The sequence below is a fragment of the Pongo abelii genome, chromosome 10 (genome assembly GCF_028885655.2).
Source record: "Pongo abelii isolate AG06213 chromosome 10, NHGRI_mPonAbe1-v2.0_pri, whole genome shotgun sequence".
NCBI classification, from domain to species: domain Eukaryota; kingdom Metazoa; phylum Chordata; class Mammalia; order Primates; family Hominidae; genus Pongo; species Pongo abelii.
This window is the reverse complement of record NC_071995.2, coordinates 35,332,997-35,355,625: the sequence shown is the minus strand read 5'-3', so window position 1 is coordinate 35,355,625 and position 22,629 is coordinate 35,332,997. Positions and strand designations below refer to the sequence as shown.

At 51.3% G+C, this 22,629-nt stretch overlaps 3 pseudogenes; 1 reads left to right on the top strand and 2 right to left on the bottom strand.

Annotated features, from left to right (window-relative positions):
• The window catches only part of LOC100461406 (adenylate kinase isoenzyme 6-like), a 36,509-nt pseudogene extending 31,066 nt beyond the window's left edge, over window positions 1-5,443 (bottom strand).
• Window positions 5,444-14,757: 9,314 nt separating this feature from the next.
• LOC100461037 (double homeobox protein 4C-like) lies at window positions 14,758-18,629 on the top strand (annotated as a pseudogene).
• On the bottom strand, window positions 18,582-18,700 carry LOC112135880 (5S ribosomal RNA; annotated as a pseudogene).
• Window positions 18,701-22,629: the final 3,929 nt, after the last annotated feature.

Sequence of the window (22,629 nt, the reverse complement as noted above, 5' to 3'; positions counted from 1 at the left end):
AATTAACAATAATTTATTGTATATTTTCAAATAGCTAGAACAGCAGATTTTGAACATCCCAACACAAAGAAATAATAAATGTTTGAGGTGATGGATATACTAATCACCCTGATTTGATCCTTATACATTGTAAACATGTATCAAAATATCAAAATGTACCCTGTAAATATGTATTAGGTATCAATTAAATATGTATTAGGTATCAAGTATTAGGTATCAATTAAAAATAATAACAGCTGAGGCCAGGTACGGTGGCTCATGCTTGTAATCCCAGCACTTTAGGAGGCCAAAGTGGGAGGATCACCTAAAGTCAGAAGTTCGAAACCAGCCTGGCCAACATGGTGAAACCCCATCTCTACTAAAAATACAAAAATTAGCTGGGCATGGTGGCAGGCATCTGTAATCCCAGCTACTCGGGAGGCTAAGGCAGTAGAATTGCTTGAACCTAGGAGGCGGAGTTTGCAGTAAGCTGAGGTTGTGCCATTGCACTCCAGCCTAGGCAACAAGAGCAAAACTCCATCTCAAAATAATAATAACAACAATAATAATAACAACAACAGCTGGACACAGTGGCTCATGCCTGTAATTCCAGCACTTTAGGAGACCAAGGTGGGAGGATTGCTCGAGCTCAGGAGTTGAAGAACTGCCTAGGCAACACAATGAGTCCCCATCTCAAAAAAAAAAAAATAATAATAAATAAGCAAATGTCTGATATAGCAGCCCAAGGATCTGGCACCAGAGTGTTCTCTGTCTCTGGCATTCATTATCTCTATTGCTGTCCTTTCTGGGAAACAGCTTTCAGGAGTTCTATTTCTGGGAAATTACAGGGACAGCCCTGACAATATTAAACATCAAAAACACTTGCCAGAGGGCCTCAAATGCCCTGAAAACAGAGTGTGCTCCCATCCTATGGAGCAGCAAATGCTTTATTGGGTCTTTTTTTTTTTCTTAAGTAGCTCTGAAGACGCAAAGCTAAACTAACTGTTAACATCCAAACACAGCCTGACAGTGTAGCTGCAAACTTTGCTCCTGATCCATGGGTAAAAGGAGCTCTCAGCTTTGCAGAAGCCTTATGTTGGTGCCACCTGCCACGGGACAGAAAAGAAGCACCTGTGAGCAAGAGCAATGCACTCAATATACCACTGCTGACTCCTAAGTGCCCAGAATTTCGTCTAGAGAAGTAGCTTTAGAAGTTAGGTGATGAATTCTATTCATTTATTAAAATATAAATATAAATATAATATATATATTATATATAAATGTATATGTTGTGTATATATATATATTTTTTAGGCAGAGTCTTGTTCTGTTGCCTAGGCTGGAGTGCAGTGGTGTGATCTTGGCTCATGGTAACTTCCGCCTCCTGGGTTCGAGCGATTCTTCTGCCTCAGCTTCTTGAGTAGCTGTGATTACAGTCATCCACCACCACACCCGGCTAACCTTTGTGTTTTTAGTAGAGATGGGGTTTCACCATGTTCGCCAGGCTGGTCTTGAACTCTTGACATCAAGTGATCCACCTGCCTTTGCTTCCCAAAGTGTTGGGATTACAGGGGTGAGCCACCGTGCCCAGCCATTTCTTTTCTCAAACAGAAGAGCAAAGATGAGGGAGTCTTCCAGCCTAACAGCACACCAAGGATATTATCTGCCTGCATTAGGAAGCCCCCAGGGTACACAGGATGGCAGGAACTTCCAATGGGGTGAATGAGAGTGACTTGGAATTACTTGATGTGATCCCTTTGGATGCTTCTGATACCTCCATGCTTCCTGAGGCTTTTCCACTGGGCTTGGGAAAAGGAGAACCCTTTAATATTTAGGAGAGCAGAGAAAGAGGGAGAATGGAGAAGCCACATAACATTCTTCCATGTTTTACTGGCTGAAAGGGCTGCAGATATTTTACATGCCCCTCAAATTGTCAACAGGCCAGGCACGGTGAATGACACCTGTAATCCCAGCACATTGAAAGGCTGAGGTGGATGGATCACTTGAGATGAGGAGTTCGAGATCAGCCTGGGCAGCATGGCGAAACCCCATCTCTACTAAAAATACAAAAATTAGCTGTCCTTGGTGGTGCGCACCTGTAGTCCCAGCTAATTGGGAGGCTGAGACAAGAGGATCACTTGAACCTGGGAGGCAGAGGCTGCAGTGAGCCAAGATCGCACCACTGCACTCCAGCCCGGTGATGGAGTGAGACTCTGTCTAAAAAAAAAAACCCCAAAACCCAAAATTGCCAACAGGAAGAAGGCAGAAGCAAAACAGGTGCTCATGGCTGCCAGAGATTTGTGGGCACTGCCTGGAGTAGAGGTCTAAATGCTGGCTCTGCATTGAAGACATGAGGGAATTTCTTTGTCTTGCTCTTGTCCTGGCTCCCTTTAACTGCATACCATGGTACCTCTTTCCTTTCTAGGTGATAATGCCCCATCCATAAGCAGGTTACTAACAAAAAACTCCTCTCCAAACACCTATGGGGGAAGGTCCCCTTTTACTGAGCACCGTGGCTACAATTTTAACAGTTACTGCAAAATAAAAGTTGCTACATTCTCATAATGATGGGTTTTCCCATAACCTGAAAAATTATTCACGGAGTGTCTGTAGCCAGGATGAAAAACACCCTTAAAGTTTAGATATGCATCAGTATTTCCCTCAAGAATAGCACAGGTTAAAGCTTTCATAAAGAGAAAACAAAAATTAGGAGTTGAAAAACATATAAGTATAAATTATTAGCCACAAAAGGGGGAAGTTAGAGAGAGACTATGAAAACATCTTAGTCTTGAGGAAACATACAATCTGAGAAGCAATTCTGCAGGACTTGGCTGAAAGTCAATGGGAGGCTGATCAAATGAAGTGATAGAAGTAGTGTAATTTGTCACATTAAGCATCTGCGACAAACCCACGTAGAATCCAAGGAATGTAGGTGATCTGACAAAAGGCCTCATGTTTAAAATTTGCCCTAAGCTTCCCCAAATCCACCAAAAATTTCCCTGCATGAGCCACCTTTTCAGATACAGTTTAGCTATCTGTTCTTGTGACACTAGGTTCATTTAAAGAGTTCTTGGGAGCCACATGCGGTGGCTCACGCCCATAATCCCAGCACTTTGGGAGGCCACGCACAGCAGGTGGATCACTTGAGGTCAGGAGTTCGAGACCAGCCTGGCCAACATGGTGAAACCCTATCTCTACTAAAAATACAAAAATTAGCATGGCTTGCTGCCATGAGCCTGTAATTCTAGTTACTCAGGAGGCTGAGGCAGGAGGATTGTTTGACTCTGGGAGGCAGAGGTTGCAGTGAGCTGAGATCACGCCACTGCACTCCAGCAGCCTGGTTGACAGAGCGAGACTGCCAAAAAGAAAAAAAAAGTTATTGGGGCTGGGTGCAGCGGCTCATGCCTGTAATCCTAACACTTTGGGAGGCTAAGGTGGAAGGATGGTTTGAGGCAGGGAGTTTGAGACCAGCCTGGGCAACATAGTGAGACATCATCTCTGCAAAAAAGAAAAAAAATTCATGTTGAGACATTTTCTGTAAAAATAGAAAAAAATACCTGGGCATGGTGGTGTGCACCTGTAATCCTAGCTACTTGGGAGGCTGAGCCTGGAGGGTTGCTTGAACTCCAGGAGTTTGATGCTGCAGTGAGCTATGATTGTGCCACTATGTTCCAGCCTGGGCAATAGAAGGATACCCTGTTTAAAAAAAAAAAGCTGGACACACTGGCTCACATCTGTGATCCCAGCACTTTAGGAGGCCAAGGCAGGTGGATCACCTGAGGTCAGGAGTTCGAGAACAGCCTGACCAACATGGTGAAACCCTGTCTCTAGTAAAAATACAAAATTAGCCAGGCATGGTGGCACATGCCTGTAATCCCAGCTACTTGGGAGGCCGAGGCAGGAGAACCACTTGAACCTGGGAGGTGGAGGTTGCAGTGAGCTGAGATCCGGCCATTGCACTACAGCCTAGGCAACAAGAGCGAAACTCTGTCTCAAAAGAAAAAAAATCTCTCCTTTTTTTACTGTTACAATGACAATAATAGAGGCTTTTCTCTCCAGGAGCTCTAAGTGAAATTAATGAGAATTCTCACGACCCTAGAAAGAGAGATTTAAAAAACACATAGCACGAGTGTGGTGGCTCACAGCTGTAATCCCAGCACTTTGGGAGGCTAAGGCGGGTGGATCCCTTGAGGTCAGGATATCAAGACCAGCCTGGCCAACATGGTGAAACCCCGTTTCTACTAAAAATACAAAAATTAGCTGGGCGTGGTGGCACGCTCGCCTTTAGTCCCAGCTACTCCAGAGGCAGAGGCAGGAGAATCACTTGAACCCAGGGGATGGAGGTTGCCGCAGAGAGCTGATATCAAGCCACTGCACTCCAGCCTGGGCAACAGAGCCCATATAATTATTTGTATCTTTTCTTTCTTTTTTTTTTTTTTTTTTGAGAGGTACTTTCACTCTTGTCGTCCAGGCTGGAGTGCAATGGCGCGATCTCGGCTGGCTGCAACCTCCGCCTCTCGGGTTCAAGCGATTCTCCCACCTCAGCCTCCTGGGTAGCTGGGATTACGGGCCCCGCCATCATGCCTGGCTAATTTTTGTATTTTTGTAGAGACAGGGTTTTACCATGTTGGCCAAGCTGATCTTGAACTCCTGATCTCAGGTGATCCTCCCTCCTCAGCCTCCCAAAGTGCTGGGATTACAGGCGTGATCCACCGCGCCTGGAGAGTTCTCTTTTCTTTGAGAAGGGCAAGGCTGACTGGAATGGATTCACCCAAGTGCGGTGCGCATGCCCTAAAAGCATTATGGTTAGATCCACGTGAGACAGGTTAGTTTTACTGTTTGCGTTCCCCATGTGTTGTTGCCCATGTGTTGGTACCATGGTAATCCTGCTCAGTACGAGAGGAACCGCAGGTTCAGACATTTTGTGTATGTGCTTGGCTTTGTTGGCCTTGGATAGGCGGTCCTCTGCAGTCCCCTCCGGCGGGCCGCTCCGCCCCACGAGGGGCATGTCCCGCCATGCGCCGGGAACCAGGATTCGGTGCAGAGAGCCCCTCATCCTAGGAAACAGGCTGCTGCCAGAAAGGCGGTCACCCCCTGATCCATCACATAACGTGTTTTTGGGGAACCGGATGCTAAACTATTTGTAGACATCCTGCTTCTGGGTCAGGGTTTTCTATGGAGCAGAGCAGCTCCCTCGCTGCGATCTATTGAAAGTCAGACCTCCACACAAGGTTCTCTGCACCCGTGTGCGGGCGACCTGGTGATGTGGCGTGTCCTGTGTAATTCAGCCCTTGACATCTACCTTCCTTCCTTTCTCCTGTTATACCCGGAACCTAGTTCCCTCGCCCGCTCATGCCCACCGGTCCCGGAGCCCCGGAGCCCCGGAGCCCTGGAGCACGCAGCGGGTGTCTCTCGCGAGAGACCATCGGTGCCCGCTGTGGCTTCGGGAGGCACCCGTCCCCATCCGCGGGCTTTCCAAGGTGCTGTGCCGGGGTTTGCCGAGGTAGGGGTGTCGCCCGTGCTCGTCGTTCCCTCTCCAATTCCGCCTCCTCCCTGCACCCCGCTTTGAACTCCTTCATGGGCTGGGATCGGATTTATCGAGCCTGGTGAGAATGGCTGAGGTGTGGCTGTCAGAGGGTGTGCCCCTGCGGTTCCTGTCCGAGTAGTGTTCACGCATGCCCGGTGGTGGCCGTTGGGGTCACGGCCCCTCTACCCGCCCCAGGCACGCGGGAATGGGACATGAGCTAGTCACTGCCCTTGTGCCTTTCCTCCTCTCTCCGCTGCCCGGGTCAACCAGCCGACAGTGGCGGAACGGCGGGCAGGTCGACGGAGTTAGATGGCGGCAAAGGTGGGCCGGCTCGGTGTGATAAGGTTCCAACTGGGTCTGATCGCTTCTGTCCGCGAGCGCCGGGTCCACCAGATGTAGGCGGCCAGCGTTGGACTTGACGGTCAACTTGGGATTTCTAAGGTAGAACAGATCACTCTGGTCAGCAGCACTACCACCTGCATCCACTAGATGTCGTTCTTTCACTACGTCGTTTCTTCCTCTCCAATTGTTTCCACAGTACTTTCAGTTGCCCTTCATTTTGTTTTTCTTTTTTCTTTTATGTTTCCTATTCCTCTTTCTACACACTGAAGTTGCTGTTGTTTTACCTTTATTTTTCTTTTTTGAGAAAGGTTGGAGTATGAGAATGCATTCTCGGCTCACCGCAGCCTCGACCTTCCTGGGCTCCCTTAGGTGATCTTGCTATCTCAACCTTCCAAGTGGCTGAGACTGCAGGAATTGCTTGATTCTGGAATGTCAAAGCTGCAGTGAGCCATGATCACGCCATTGGCCTCCAGCCTGAGTGACTGAGAAAGACCCTGTTTCAGAAAGTAAGAGAGACAGGTTAAAGAAATAACTCCTTGAAATTATTGCTATTAATTGTGATCTAAATTATCTTTTATATTTTTATATTTTTCACTCCTACTATTTTATTATTATTGTTGTTGTTAGTATTTCTTTGTATTATTGTTTATTATTTTTATTGTTTTTATTATTTAGTTATTTAGAGATGGAGTCTTGCTCCATCACCCAGACTGCAGTGCAGTGGCACGACCATGGCTCACTGTAGCCTCAAATTCCCGGGTTCAAGTTCGAGAACAACCTGGGCAATATGGCGAAACGCCATGTCTACTAAAATCTGAAACTGATATCCCCAGGGCCGTTGGATATGGCAGGTGCAAGTTCGGAGGCTGAGGCAGGCAGTTCGCTAGAGTTTGGGAGTTCGAGACCAGCCTGGGCAACAGGCCGCAGTACATTTGCCTGACCAAGGCCCACCGTAGCCTCCACCTCCCCAGCCCAAGAGATGCTCCCACCTCAGGCTCCAAAGGAGCTGGGACTACAGGCGCCTGCCATCATGCCCGGCTAACTTTTTAACTTTTTTTTTTTTAAGTAGAGACGTGGTCTCACTGTGTTGCCAGGGCTGGTCTCAAACTGCTGGACTCAAGCGATTCTTCCACCTCAACCTCCCAAAGTGTTGGGATTATAGGCACGAGCCACGTTGTGCTGCCTTGTTTTTTATTTCCTTCACTTTTCTTTTTTTCTTTCACTTTCTTTCTTTCCTTTTCTTTCTTTTCTTTTTCTTCTCTTTTTCTTCCTCCCTTTTTTCTCATTTCTCATTCTCTTTTTCTATTTATCTGTCTTTCTATTTTCTTTTTCATCTTTCTTCCCTTTACATCTCTGTCTCTCTTGATCTTTTTTGCTCTCTCTCTTTTCTCAATTTGCTTCCTCCCATCCCTCATCTGTCCGTCTTTGTGTGGATTCTGGAAGAGTCTCCTTATTCTGTATCCCCTGTGTATCACAAGCCTCTAAGACTTTTGCTTTGTTGTTTTTCCTCCTTGTTGCATAAAATGTATTCACTCTTCTTTTATTTCAGTATTCTGTGGACAGTCGAGGGCTGGAAAAAAAAAAAAAAAAAACGGAAACATGAATTTGATTGGTTTCACAAGAGATATGGCAGACCAAAGAACGTATGATGAGTACTTTGCTAAATGCCCTGTTTATTCTCCCAACCGGGCTCATAAAAGTACGGATGCATTCGGTGGGTTGAGAGATCTCTATGTAGTCGTGACCCTGTAATTATACTTGATGAGAGCGGTGATGACACACCGGCGGCACAGAAACTTGCCCTTCTTTGGTGCCAATTGAACATGGTGACAACAGATTCAAAATGGCCTATGTCTCAAGTTGAAGGTCCTGTTTTTCTGCTCTGGTCTTTAGGAACGAGTGGAGACTTCCCGTGCTCCACCATTTTCTTGCATTTTTCTTTTTACATACATTCATTCACTTATTTATTAATTAATTTATTATAAATAGAGTCTCATTCTGTAGCCCAGGCTGTGGGGTGGTATCAGCTGGCTGCAATCTCTGCCACCCTGGTTCCAGCGATTCTTCTGCCTCAGCCTCCCGAGTAGCTGGGATTACAGGCGCATGCCACCCTACTCTGCTAACTTTTGTTTTTTCAGTAAAGACAGTGTTTCACCATGTTGCCCAGGCTAGTCTTGAACTCCTGACCTTCAGGGATCTGCCCCTCCCACCCCCAGCCTCCCAAAGTGCTGGGATAACAGGCGTGAGTCACCGCGCCCAGCCTAAATTACAATTTTTCAAAATAAATAAGTTTTTAAAAAGTAAATAGGACATCACCTAGTGGCCAGTGTTATTGAAAGTCGAGGTGGCACTGAGGGGAAGTCTGGCCAACTTCACAGAGCCTGGGGCAACTGCTTTCTCTTTTTCCCTCCTGGAGGACCCTCCCTCTCTCCCTCGCTGCCTAGGGAACTTCCACTCTGGCGGGGCACCTGTTGTTCTTTCATACCCCTGGGAAAATGGTGTCTCGTTCTGTCGCCCAGGCTGTGGCATGGTCTTGGCTGGCTGCAATCTCCGCCTCTCTGGTTCCAGCGATTCTCCTGCCTCAGCCTCCCAAGTAGCTGAAATTACAGGCGTGTGCCACCCTACCCAGCTAACTTTTGTTTTTTTAGTAGAGACAGGGCTTCACCATGTTGGCGGCCAGGCTTATCTCAAACCCCTGACTTCGTGATCCACCAGCCTCAGCCTCCCAAAGTGCTGGGATGACAGTGGTGAGCCACCACGCTGGGCCACCATCATTGGTTTTAACTGGAGATTCTAGATTTGAGGCATACCTCATTCTATGCCACAGAATGTCTTCTTTATCCTGCCGACTCAGGAAAGCCGGGCTCCTTGTGATTCATTTCAAACCGAGAATCACCTCATGTTTGGAAAACAGATCCGCTCCCAAGTTCAGTGGAGGGATGTGGCATGTAGGACGAGGGACTGTTCCTTCTGATTTGGCCTGCATGGTGGGGCCTAGGACTGGAGCTCAGTGCGGATTGATGGCTCCCTCTACCTTGGGTTCTATTGTTCCCACTTGGGAACATGGGCCTTGGCAGATCCTGGCCCTTCCTGGCCATTAAGGTGCTGTCAGAAACCCCATCCCGATCTCGGATGTCCCGAATGACTGTGGCCCGCGCCTCTCCGGAAACATTTGAAATCTATCCTCTACGCGTGGTCACCTAAAACCACTGGAGTGCACGACACTCAGCCGCCATCCACCTCACTGCTTTCGGGAGAGAATGCTGAAAGTCTCTTGCTGATTCTCTCTTGACTCTAGTTCTTCAAGGGCGTGTGGTCAGGACCTAGTGAGACCAGATGTATTAAGTCAGGCCGGGTTCGATGGCTCACGCCTGCAACCCCAACCGTTAGGGAGGCTGAGGTGGTAGGATCGCTTGAGCCGGGGAGCTCAGATCAGCCTTGGACAACATGGCTAAAACCCAAGTTGCTTGCCTGTGGTCTCAGCTACTCAGGAGGCTGAAGTGGGAGAATCACCTAACCCTGGGGTGGTTGAGGCTGCAGTGAGCTGTGATGGTGTCACTGCACTCCAGCCTGGGTGACAGACAGAGTGAGACACTGTCACAAACAGACGGACAGACAGACAACAGCTATATTATGTCGTTCTCAGGGTAGGAAGCAAAAATAACAGAATACACCATTTAAGATTTTTTTAATTTTAAATTTCAATCTATTTATTTATTAATTTTGAGTCCAGATTATGAAATCAGCTAATTTTTGTATTTTTGTAGAGACAAGGTTTCACCATGTTGCCAAGCCTGGTCTCAACTGCCTGGGATCGAGGGATACACCCACTGGGCTCCCGAAGTGCGAGGATGACAGGCATGAGCCACTGCTCCTGACAGCGTTGTTTTTTCTTCATTTTTTAATCACTTGTCTTTCCAGGAGTTTCACGGCAGAGTGTTTGGCTTGCTTGTTTAAATTCATTCTGAATAGAAATTGAAGATGTCAACTTCTGGCCTCATGGACTCTGAGCTGACGAGTCCCCTCATCTGTCTATCACAGGACTGTGTACGTAAGAAGTAAAAAAGTCATAACGTTTAAAATAAATAATTTTGTTGTACAGAAATAAACGGATACACTCAAAACACAGAAACGATTTTTTAAAAAGTTATCTTAGTCCTGGTGGGTGTGCCAGTGATTCTTTTAGGTTTGGAGTTTGATTGAGAGAATTTCCAGTCGGTCTCTGGATGGAATTTCCAGATGATCCGATGGGTGAGGACTTAGGCTGTGTCTTCCAGGGACCTTGGTCGATTAGTTGTGGGGACCACCTGGGAGGGTGCAGCGACCCACTGTGATTTGGGGGCCACCATCCTTCCCCTTCCCACTCCCCCTCCGGGCGATCCCAATTAATTCCGGGATGACACTCTCATTGACAGACGTCGGGCATCACCTAGCGGCAGATGTTACTCTGAAAACCGAGGCCTCAAGGGGAAGGAAGCTCATGGCTCCTGCGCACTGCCCAGGGCAACTGTGTCTTCTCCATCGCGCCCACCACCCGCCCACACCTCCAAGTTCCTCTCTCCTTGTTGCCTAGGGAATTGCCACCCTGATGACTGGGTCTGGTTGTTCTTTGATCACTTAAACAAAAAATAAATATGCTGGACACGGTGGTTTACACCTGTAATCCCAGCACTTTGGGAGGCAGAGGCGGGCAGATCATGAGGTCAGGAGTTCAAGTCCAGCCTGGCCAGTATGGTGAAAACCCATCTCTAATAAAAATACAAAAAATTAGCCAGGCATGGTGGTACGCGCCTGTAATTCCAGCTACTCGGGAGGCTGAGGCAGGAGAATTGCTTGAACCCGGGAGGTGAAAGTTGCAGTGAGCTGAGATTGCGCCATTGCACTCCAGCCTGGATGACAGAGTGAGACTCCGTCTCAAAAAAAAAAAAAAAAAAAGCCAGGTGCCATGGCTCACACCTGTAAGCCTGTAATCCTAGCACTTACGGAGGCCGATGCGGGTAAATCACCTGAGGTTGGGAGTTTGAGACCAGCCTGACCAACATGGAGAAACCCTGTCTCTACTAAAAATACCAAGTTAGCTGGGCTTGGTGGCACTTGCCTGTAATCCCAGCTACTCAGGAGACCAAGAAAGGAAAATTATTCGAACCCAGGAGACAGAGGTTGTGGTGAGCCGAGATTGTACCATTGCACTCCAGCCTGGGCAACAAGAGCAAAACTCCGTATCCAAAAAAAAAAAAATAAATAATAATAATAATAGTAATAATAATAACACAAATAAATGAGTTTCCAGGAAAAAAAGAAAAAAAAAACCCACAGTGACATAAACATACACCTCTGTCCTTTTGAGGCAGCAATGATGCTACAAAGTGATCCACCTGTCTCAGCCTCCCAAGGTGCTGAGATTACAGGCGTGAGCCACTGTGCCTGGCTATGTGTCATATCTATGTGTACTTTTTTATTTTAATTTAATTTTTGTATGTTTTGAGACAGACTGTCGCTGTGTCAGCCAGGCTGGAGCACAGTGGTGCGCTTACAGCTCACTGCAACCTCCACTTCCCAGGTTCAAGTGATTTTCCTGCCTTAGCCTCCCGAATAGCTGAGACTATTGGCACGCGCCACCGCACCTGGCTAATTTTTGTATTTTTAGTAGAGACAGGGTTTCACCATGGTCACCAGGCTGGTCTTGAACTCCTGCCCTCAAGTGATCCACCCGTCTCAGCCTCCCAAAGTGCTGAGATTACAGGCATGAGCCACTGCGCCCGGTTATATGTAATTTCTTAACTCACCTCATTTCTTGACTGGGGACCATGGGCATTTGGGCCACTTTCTCATGGAACTTACTTGTGCTTCAGGATCTGTTCGGACCCAATCAGGTCCACAGCACTTCCATGACATGCTGGAGTGTTGCTGTGCACACCCACTTAACATCCAGTGTGTGATGAGAGGCTCAGCTCACACGGTAACTTCGTGGCCCCACGGTTGGGCATTTGGTTTCTACTAACAGCCAGAGGCTAGTTGAGAGAGCCTATTGCTCCAAAGAAGAATGGTTATCTGCAGATAACGGCAGGGCCTTGCTCTGAAATCCTCAGGGCCTCCACTGTGATTCGGAATAGCCTATATCTCAAAAGGATGGTCCTGTTTTTCTGCTCTAGTCTTTAGGAACGAGTGGAGCCTTCCCATGCTCCACCACCTTCTTGCATTTTTTTACATTCATTTATTCATTTATTCATGTATTTTTTAGAGATGGGGTCTCCCTGTGTCACCCAGGCTGGAGTGTAGTGATAGGATCATAGCTCACTGCCACCTTGAACTGCTGGGCTTAAAGCGATCTTCCTCTGCCTTAGCCTCCCGAGTAGCTGGGCATACAGGCGCGGGGGTGAACCACAACACAGCACAACACCGGGTTAATTATCTTCCTTCTTTTTTAATGTTTTCTTGTTTCTTGTCTGAGACAAGATCTCCCTCTGTCACCCGGGCTGGAGTGTAATTGTTCCCGGACCAAACTGAGGATCGGGCTGCTTATTCTTGCGGCCTGATAACGAGATGCAGATGAACTAAAAAAGGAGGCAGTTTTTATTTCTGTGATCACTTACAGGGAGAAAGCCTAAAAATTTCGCCAGACTGACTCAAAATTACAAAGGTTTATAGAGCATATATACCTTCTAAACTATCTGTCTAAGTGTAAGAGACATCTAAAGATGGAAGCGATTGACTTTTTTTTTTTTTTTTTTTTTTTTTGAGACAGTCTTCCTCTGTTGCCCAGGCTGGAGTGCAGTGGTGAGATCTCGGGGAAAAACGTGGCTGGCCGGAGTCCTCCCACAGACGACAGTGCCTTCCCGGCAGCATCTCCACCGGCCCCAAGAGGGTCGTGGAGTCGCTGGCTTCCTCCCAGGGTGCGTGTTGCGCCCACGCGGGGCACCCCAAAGCGGCAAGAAAGCCTTTGTGAGAAGGGAACAGGATGCCAGATTTGAAAGAAGACCTTGAGGCGGCACGGGGCAAAACGCGGTCAGTCGGAGTCCTCCCACGGACGACAGTGCCTTCCCCGCAGCGCCTGCGCTGGGCCTGGGAGTGTCGTGGAGTCCCTGGCTTCCTCCCAGGGTGCGTGTCGCGCCCACGGGGGGGCACCCCAAAGCGTCAAGAAGGCCTCCGGGGGAAGGAAACATGACGCCAGGCTTGAAAGGGGACGTTGAGGCTGCAAGGGGAAAAAGCGGCGGGCCGGGGTACTCCCACGGACCACAGTGCCTTCCCGGCAGCCTCTGCGCCGAGACTGAGTGGGTGGGCAGCAAGGGATAAAAGCGGCGAGGCTAGGGTCCTTCCATGGAGGACAGTGCCTTCCGGCAGCCCCTGCGCTGGGCCCGGGGGTGTCGTGGAGTCCCTGGCTTGCACCCAGGGTGCGTGTCTAGCCCATGGGGGGCACCCAAAAGCGGCAAGAAGTCCTCTAGTGGAAGGGAACAGGACGCCAGGCTCCAAAGGGGACGTTGAGGCAATCCGGGGAAAAAATTCCCACGGAGAACAGTGCCTTCCCAGCAGCCTCTGCCCCGGACCCAGGTAGGTCGTGGAGTCCCTGGTTTGCACCCAGGGTGCATGTCTCGCCCACGGGGGAGGACAGGCAGAGATGGACAGAGGAATGGAGACACGCAGGGAGGGAGTGATGGACGTTGTTAGGGTGGGAGGGAGGGACAGAGACAGGAAGTGAGGGACAGGCAGGGCAGTGGAGGAACACTGAGAGGGAGGGAGGGAGGGAGCAAGGGACAGAGGGAGGAAAGCAGACAGAAAAAGCGTTCCTCTGCCTCCAGAAGCTACAGGACCCCCGGGCTCCTGGAAAATGTTAAGCGCCCAGTGGGAGCTAAGGGCTGGGCCCACAGCCGTGTAGGCCGGCGGGGCACTCACTGGCTCTCCGGATCGCCAGCCTGGGTTACTTCATCGCGGAGCGATTCGTATGAATTCCATCGCCCAAGGAATGGGCGATTTCTTCCAAGACCAAAGAGCCAAGACTCGGGTAGCAGCCCGTTTTTCACCCACATGGTTTACAGACTACACATCCCCACACTGAGTACTGCAACGGAGCACGAGGCGGATAGTCCCATCCACACAGGAGTCACACTCAGGACGACTGAAGCGTGATTTCGGATTCCACGTTACTTTGCCCTCTGCAAGGGGGACTGTTGCTCACCTCTTTCCGGCCCCCGAAAGCGTGATCATGTTGACTGTTTCCCGAGCTCTGCGGGGACAAAAAAACTTCCAGAGAAGCGTGGAAGACCAGCATCGTGTTGGTGCTCTGCTTTCCAGTTTCCAAAACGGCCATATTGGAGACTCCCCATGTTGCAGGAAACAGGAATCCTTCGTGGGGCCGTCATGCTGGGGACGTTTCTTTTCTCTGTGGTTTCGCTCTCGTTTTCTACATGAAAATGAACGAGATCCACATACCTGCGTCTGTGAGGGTATCACAGCAACGGCGACACCCACAGGCATTGCCGCCTTCACAGAGAGAGGACCTGAAAAACTCAAGACTCTCGTGGAGGTTCTGTTCCACACTCCACCCTTCCAGGGAGGTTTCTCCCTGAAGACACATGCAAGCCAAGAGAGCGGCTTCCAGTTTCCATAGAATTCCTGGAGAACCCCAGAGAGTCAGCCGCCGAAGTCCCACTTCCTTCTCGGCTCCGGCCCCACCCCCACCCACACCACAGTGCCCTGGTCCCTGTGGTTTCCGGCTTCAAGAGGGCTGCTACCCCGGAGCTCTTGCTACCCCGGAGCTCACGCGCATTCATGAAGGGGTGGAACCTGTGGGTCTTTATAAGAGCCGCTGGCGGGGCTGGTCTCCTGGCTGGACCTGCATGCAGTTCAGAGGCCGACTGAGGTGCACGGGAGCCCGCCGGCCTCTCTCTGCCCGTGTCTGTCCAGGAAATTCTGGCCAGGTCTCACCACGATGGCTCTCCCCACGCCTTCCGACAGCCCTCTCCCCGCGGAAGCCCGAGGACGAGGACGGCGAAGGAGACTCGTTTGGACCCCGAGTGAAAGGGAGGCCCTGTGAGCGTGGTTTTAGTGGAACCTGTACCCAGGCATCGCCTCCAGAGGACAGCTGGCGCAAGCCATTGGCATTCCGGAGCCCAGGGGCCAGATTTGGTTTCAGAATGGGAGATCACGCCAGCTGAGGCAGCACCGACGGGAATCTTGGCCCTGGCCTAGGAAACGCAGCCAGCAAGAAGGCAGTGAAAGCAGACCGCCGTCACCGGATCCCAGACCACCCTGCTCCTCCGAGACTTTGAGAAAGATCGCTTTCCAGGTATCGCCACCCAGGAAGAACTGGCCAGAGAGACAGGCCTCCCGGAGTCCAGGAATCAGATTTGGTTTCAGCATCAGGGCCAGGCATCCAGGCCAGGGTGGCAGGGCACCCACGCACACTGGCGGCCTGTGCAACGTGGCCCCCGGCGGGTGTCACCCTCCTTCCTCGTCGGTCGCCTTCACCCACACCCGGGCTTGGACAACAGCACTTTCCGCACCCCGCATGCCCTGCACACCCGGGCTCCCCCACAGGGTGCTCTCGTGAGCCAGGCAGCAAGGGCCATCGCCCTGCTCCAGCCCAGCCAGGCTGCGCAGGCAGAAGGAATCTCCCAACCGGTCCTAGCGCTCCGGGATTTTGCCTACGCCGCCCTGGCTCATCCAGAAGCGGCGCCCTCCAACCTTCAGGCTCCTCGGTGGCCTTCGCACCCGAACAAATGCCAGGAGGACCAGGACCCACAGAACGGCGGCCTGCTGGGCGCTTGCTCAGTGGGACAGCTTAGGCCTGCTCAAGCTGAGTCAGAAGGGCGAGGTGTGCTTGCGCCACACACATCCCACCCGAGTCCGTGGTGGAGCTGGGGCCAGGGGCCCCATGTAGCCAGGGCCGCGTGGGAACCTGAAGCTGGCGCACCTCCACCTCCAGAGTCCGCGTCCCCGGAAGCCTCCGCGTCGCAGAAGCAGATGCAAGCCATCCAGGCGCCCTCCCAACCGCTCCAGGAGCCGGAGTGCTTGTCTGCACTCACTTCTAGCCTGTTAGATGAGCTTCTGTCGACCCCAGAGTTTCAACAAAAGGCACAACCTTTCCTAGAAACGGAGCCGCTGGGGGAGTTGAAGGACTTGGAAGATCCCGCGTCGCTGGAGCCACTTTTTATCGAGAAAGTATGCCGGGCTCTGCTGGAGGCATTTACGACCCGGGGTTTGGGTGGATTGGGGTCAGGTCTGTGTCCTCTCTTTCGCAGTGAATATCTGGCTTGGTATGGAGAGGCGTGTCTTCTTTTCAGGCTGGCTTGATCCCTGAGTTCTTGGTTCCTCGAGAGACTACACACAGATGAGGGGTGTCATTCTTTCCTGAGTATTCCAGGGATTTCAGAGTCCTCCCAGGTACCAGGTGGTGGGCGGTCTCCTTCACATGTGAGGGTCCGCAGGCAGCCGGCCAGGCTTTGGGACTAGACCAGGCAGAGGTCACATTCCTATTTGTCCAGGCGTTCTTTAGTGGTGTGGGTGGAGACCTTCTACCCATGAAACACCAGCCGTGGCTGCAGCCAGACCTGCTCTCTTTTCTGCGTCTTGCCTCCTCTGCCTCCCAGCTCCACCGTCTTTCGTCCACCGTTGCCCCACCAGCCTCCTAGACTTCACCGTCGGGCGGCTCCAACTAAATGTAGACCCTGAGATCTTTCACAAACCGGGTTGCTCTTCTTTCCAGGCAGGAGTGTTGGCAGGCATGAATGGGGAAAGGAAGGGAGACAGTGGGAGGGAGAGACCGAGGGAAGATAGAACGGATGGACGGAGGAAAAAACGGATGAAAGGGAGCAACTTAAAAGGGAGGGAGGGAGAGATGGACAGAGGGAAGGAGGGACAGAGGGAGAAAAGAACCAGGAAAAAGAGAAAGGAAGGCAGAGAGAAAAGCATTCTTGTGCCTCCAGGACCAACAGGACCCCGCACTTTGTGAATATGTTTGGCACCCACTGTGGGCTGATGGCTGGGCCCACAGCCACGTCTGCCGGTGGGGCCCTCCAGATCACCAGCCTGGGTTTCTTCATCCTGGAGCAATTCAGACGAATTCTGTCTTCCAAAGAATGAGCTACTTACCCAAAGAGCAATGAGCTGAGACTCAGGTGGTAGTCCGTTATTCATCCCCATGGTTCACAGATGACATATCCCCACATTGAGCCATGCAACAGAGCCGGACGTGGATGCCCCCATGCACACAGAGTCACAGTCAGGGAGACTGAAGCGTGATTTTTGGATTACACATTTCTTTGCCCTCTGCAAATGTGCCTGTTGCTCACTTCTCTCTGGCCCCTGAAATCGTCATCATGCTGTCTCTTTGTTTCCTGAGCTCTGTGGGGACCTAGACACTTCCAGGGAAGCATGGAAAACCAGTGTCGTGTCGATGCAGTTTTTTCCAGTCTCCAAACAGGCCATATTGGTTGGAGGCTCCCCATGTTGCAGGAAAGAATCCATTGTCAGGCCATGATGCACAGTAGTTTGTTTTCTGTGTGGCTTCGCTCTCATTTTCTACATGAAAATTAACGAGATCCACACAACTGCATGTGGAGGCTATCACTGCAACTGCAACACCCACTCGCTGGCAATAGAGTGGGCAGCCTGACCCCAGGAAAAATAGACTGATGGACATCCAGACACACCCCACCATCACCACGAGCAAACCCTCCCCCTACACACAGACACACATGGGCCGACGGGTGCAGGCACACACACACACACACAGAGACACACAAAGACACAGACATTTTGAAGGAGAGCGAAGAAGAGAGGGATGGAGACAGAAACATAGAGAGAGAAAGAAACAGCAATAGAGAGCAGGGAGGGGAGAGAGAGAGAAGGCAACAGAAAGAGCAGGAGTTGGAAGGAGAAGAAGAGAGAGCTGGTCAGAGAGCTAGAGAGCGAGAGAGCCTTTGAGTGGGAGCACTGTGCTCTGGTAGACAGGGCCCCTTTGAGCAGACCAAGGTAGTGTGGAGTGTTCTTGGGCCCTGCCAGAACAGGGGTTCAAGTCTGCCCATGTGGGAGGATCAACGGAACCCTGAGACATGTTTTTTCTTGGATTTGTTGGTTGCTTTGGGGGTGCTTTTCGTAGGGTGCTCGTTTGTTGTCTCCTCTCTGTCCTCTTGGTGCAGTGGGACCCCAGAGTTTTAGAGTGTGCCAGTCCTTCTGGCGCCAAACGTTCCGATGGTGCCTGAGGCCTGTGTCTCTCTCATGTCCTCGGGATTGGAGTTTACACGAAGTCGGTGGCAATGGGAATCCGGGTGCACAGGGACGTTTTCCTTGCGGCTGGCGAAGGCAATGTCCTTCCCTGGAAAATGCAGCCCATGCATTCTGGAGGAGGTCTTGGCTGGTGTCTGTGGGACCCTCTGCCCCTGCCCACCCCTTCCCCAGGCTTGGACGTTTGTGGTGGTGCCAGATGAGTGAATTGAATTGCCTGGGCGTTCGTGGAGCAGGAAGGCAACCAGGATGGCAGGGAACCTGGGCCTGCGCCTTCGGGGTCTGGTCCTGGCCCGCCCTGCTCTGGCTAGAGTCAGGGATCTGGTGGAGCTGCAGCGAGGTGGAAGAGGTAGGATGCTGCTGCCTGGCGGTGCTGCAGTGGCAGAGCCCCAGGAGGAGGTCTCCGGGTGTGGTGGGGGCGCAGGCAGGTGGAAAAGGGGTAGCAGAGTCAGGGGGTTGTTGGGAAGCACGGCGACAAAAAAGGGAAAGAGGTAGGGAGCGGGAAGCCAAAAGCCTACAGCACCCGGTATTCCCAGTCAGTCTCCCTTCCAAGTACTAACCAGGCCCCACTCTGCTTAGTTTCACAGACCAGAGAAGATCAGGAGCCTTCAGGGTGGTATGGCCATAGACACCGGCAGTAATGCCTGAATGACACAAGAGCCTGGCCCAGCCACGCCTGCCTGACTCCAGGCTTCATCCCCACTACGAGGCCGCTAGGCTCCGATCAGGGACCCCTCAGCCACTCCCCCTCTGCCGGGCTGCGCTCCCCCTCCATACCGGAGCACTGTGGGCCGCTGCGCTTTCCGCCGGCCTCCAAGAGCCTCCCGCCGTCGCCGGCGGCAAGGGCATGCACTAGATCGCCGCGGCACCGCCCTGCTGTTGAGTGGGGACGCCAGAGGTTTCCATCCCCTGCTCAGACTTCGAGCTCTCCGGGAGGCCCGCCTGCCTCCGACGCTCCAGTCCTTCCCCAGGCTCCTGAGCTCCCAAGCTTCCACCACATCGGGCCCGCTCAGGACGGGTTGTGCTCCCAGGCGTGAGAGTCCTGGGCCCATGGTCCTGGGATCCCCTCCTGTCCTCTTCCTGGCCTCGGAGGGATTGTTTTGGTTCCTCGCTGCCCCTCCTGCAAGGCCCCCTCTTGCCCCACCCACCCAGAGCTGCCAGGGCTGCCCAGGGGTGAACAGCCGGCCTACCCCCGCGGGCCTTTTCTCTCACAATGTCCCTAAAGGGTCGCTTGTCCCGACAAGGACGTGGCCCGTGGCCAAGTGAGTGGGGTGGGGGGTGTTGCTTTGCCCCGCCCTGCCACTAGAGCCGGCAGCCTAATCCCTGGGGAGAGAGGCTGTCAGCCAGACACACCCCACCCCTACCACGTGCAAAACCACCCCACCCCCACAGACACACATGGGTGCACGCGTGCGGGCACACAGACACACACACACACACAAAGATACAGACAGCTTGAAGGAGAGCAAGGGAAAGAGGGATGGAGAGAGACAAACAGCAATAGAGAGAGAGACAGAGACAGAGACAGAAAGAGCAGGAGATGGAGGGGGAAGAAGAGAAATAGAGGGTGAGAAAGCTAGAGTGCTAGAGCGCCAGAGCGATAGAGCCTGGGAAAGGCCAGTGCTCTGCTCTGGTAGACAGGGCTCCTTCGAGCAGGCTGGGGTAGGGTGCTTGAGCCAGGCCAGAACAGGAGGGCAGGGCTGCCCATGCAAGAGGGCCAACAGAACCCTGAGACGTATTTTTTCTTGGATTGGTTGGTTGCTTTGGGGGTGCATTTCGTAGGGTCCTTCTTTTGTTGGCTCCTCCCTGTCTTCTTGGTGCGGTGGGCCCCGAGATTTGTAGAGCGTATCTGTCCCTTTGGTGGGAGCCGTGGCGTGGAGCGTGCCCATGGGGCCTGAGGCCTGGGTCTCTCTCGTGTCCTCGGGACTGGAGTTTACTTGAAGTCGGTGGCAATGAGAATCCGGGTGCACAGGGACGGATTTCCTTGTGACTGGCGATGGCAATGTCCTTCCCCTGGGGAAAGAAGCCCATGGGTCCTGGAGCAGAGGTTTTGCTTGGCATTTGTGTGACCCTCTGCCCCTGGCCGCCACTTGTCCCGGGCTTGAACTGTTGTATGGCGCCGGATGAGTAAATTGAATTGCCTTGGCATCCCGGGAGCGTGAAGACACCGGGCACCTCAGGGAACATATACCACGCCGCCCCGGCTGGAGCCAGGCTCCTGGTGGGGCTGCAGCAAGGCGGAAGAGGTAGGATGCTGTTGCCTGGCGGTGCTGCCGCGGTGCACCCCCACGAGGAAGTCCCGGGCTGCTGCTGGGCCGCAGGGGAGGGGAAAAGTGGGAGCAGAGTCAGGGGAAGGTTGTGAAGCACGACAAAAGAGGGAAAGAGGGAGGGAGGGGGAAGGCAAAAGCCTACAGCAAGCACCCAACATTCCCAGGGATCCTCCTATCCAAGTACTAACCACTCAAGGCCTTTGGTCTCTACAATTAGCAGGTGGCAAAGCCAGCCATGTCTATGTTCTTTCCTTCAGGGCAATGAGTTCTCTCAGTCCCTGGCTGGGTCCAGAAGTGCCATTCAGAAGTCAGGGAGTAGAGTCAAACATTTTAGAAGTAAACTGGACATTCTATTGCATTGCAGCTGAGTTGGCATTGAAACCACAAGACACAGTCTTTCCTATCCCTCGTTTCCTTTTCCAAAGGCACAGTAGCCACCAGCACTCCAGGCCACAAGGAGTACTGCCAGCCTACCACCAATGTTCCCTTAAGGCCCAAAGCCTCTTGTCAGCTTGTGATGAATACTGCCTGGCCTGGGACTTGCCATTTTCAGGGCAGTGGGCTCCCCACCGGCCCAGGGCAGGTCCATACATGCCAACCAAGAATCAAGTCCTAGAATCAGGGATTCCAAAAGCTTGCTTGGTGTTCTACCCATCTCTGGCCTTGCTGGTACCTAAGTGGCAAGACAAAGTCCCCTTTACTTTTTCCCTCTGCTTTTCCCAAGCAAAAGGAGTTTTGCCCTTTAGCCACCACAGCTTGTAATGTGCTGAGTCTCACTTAAATCTAGCAAGACTATGAGGCTCACCCAAGGCCCTTGATGTAGTAGTATCTGGGTATGGCTGCTCGTTATTCAGGGCCCAAAGGTTGTTAAGTTTGCAGGTGGTAAATGCTGCCAGCACTGGGTTCTTTCCTTCAAGGCAGCAGGTTTCTTTTTGGCCAGAGTGTGTCTAGGAATGTCTAGACAGGAGCCAGAGCCTGGAAAGGAGGCCTCAGAACTCTGACTAGTGTGCTATCTTGCTGTGGCTGAGCTGGTATCCAGTCCTCCCTACTCTTTTCCTTCCTCTCCTCAAGCAGAAGGATAGGGTCCTTTTTGGAGCCATGAGATGTGCAGCCTGGTATTAGGGGAGTGATAATGCCAGAACTCCTTTGGCTGCCCCAGCTGGTGTCTCAGTATGTTGCATGCCCTCCCCACCCCAGTCCACTGTTCCTGGGCCTAGTTCAGCCCTAGGCTTCACCTGAGAGTTGCAGTCCTGATGGCCTCGGCTGTCTTTCAAGCTTTCTTAGATACAAAGAGTGCTGGAACCGTCAGTTGCCAGGTTTCCAAACACTCAAGTTCCAACCACTGGAATCTGATTCCCCTCTGGCTAGTGCTGCTTTAAATGATCCCTCTGTGGATGGCATTAACAGCTTTTGGTCTGGTTTTCCTTTCTGCTCTAACAGGACAGCACTGAGTTCTTTGCCTCACAATTGCTGTGTTCTCCCTCCTGCAGAACCCAGAGTTGATCTCTGCACCACGCCATCACTGCCGGGGGTGAGGAAATTCTGGCACCAGTGACTCAGCACTGTTTTTTTCTCTCTCTTTAGTGCCTCTTTCAGTGATATGAAGTTAAAACCAGGTACTTTGAGTACTCACCTGATTTTTGGTTCTTATGAATGTATTTTCTATGTAGATATTAATAGTTGTTCATCTGGTGCCCTTGCAGGATGGATGATTGGTGGAGCCTTCTTTCTGCCATCTTGCTTTACCCTCACACCCAAGAATCAGAATGCAGAACTTTTAATAAGAAAAGCTTTCAGAACTCAGGAAGGACCAGGAAGATATTCTGGTTCTCCATGCTTAACATTGGACTGTTTCTTCAACTTAGGTGCATAGCACTGACTAATCAGGGATTATCACAGATAATTTGACTTGGACTATGGAGTTCATTCAAATACTTTAGACAATTTAAGTGCTGGCTGATTTGGCAGGAAAATCTGGCAAAGTATTTTCTTGGTATTCAATTGATTTTTATTCTGCTTAGGTTAGCAGTTTTATAAAACAGTCAGTCTCTTCATTAAATTTCTGGGAATTCTTACCTAGTTCAAATGATAATGATTCTAAAGTTCTCAAAAATCTGTATTCAAGAATGCTTCTCAGGACCTTTTCCATCCTTTCATGAAACTCCTTAAAGATACAATATTCTAGGATTTTGCAAGCTTGTAAAATTTTAGAAATTGACTCAGAATTAAGCAATTTACAGTGGACATGACTTTAAATTGTCATAGTTAGACACAATTGACAAGAAAATT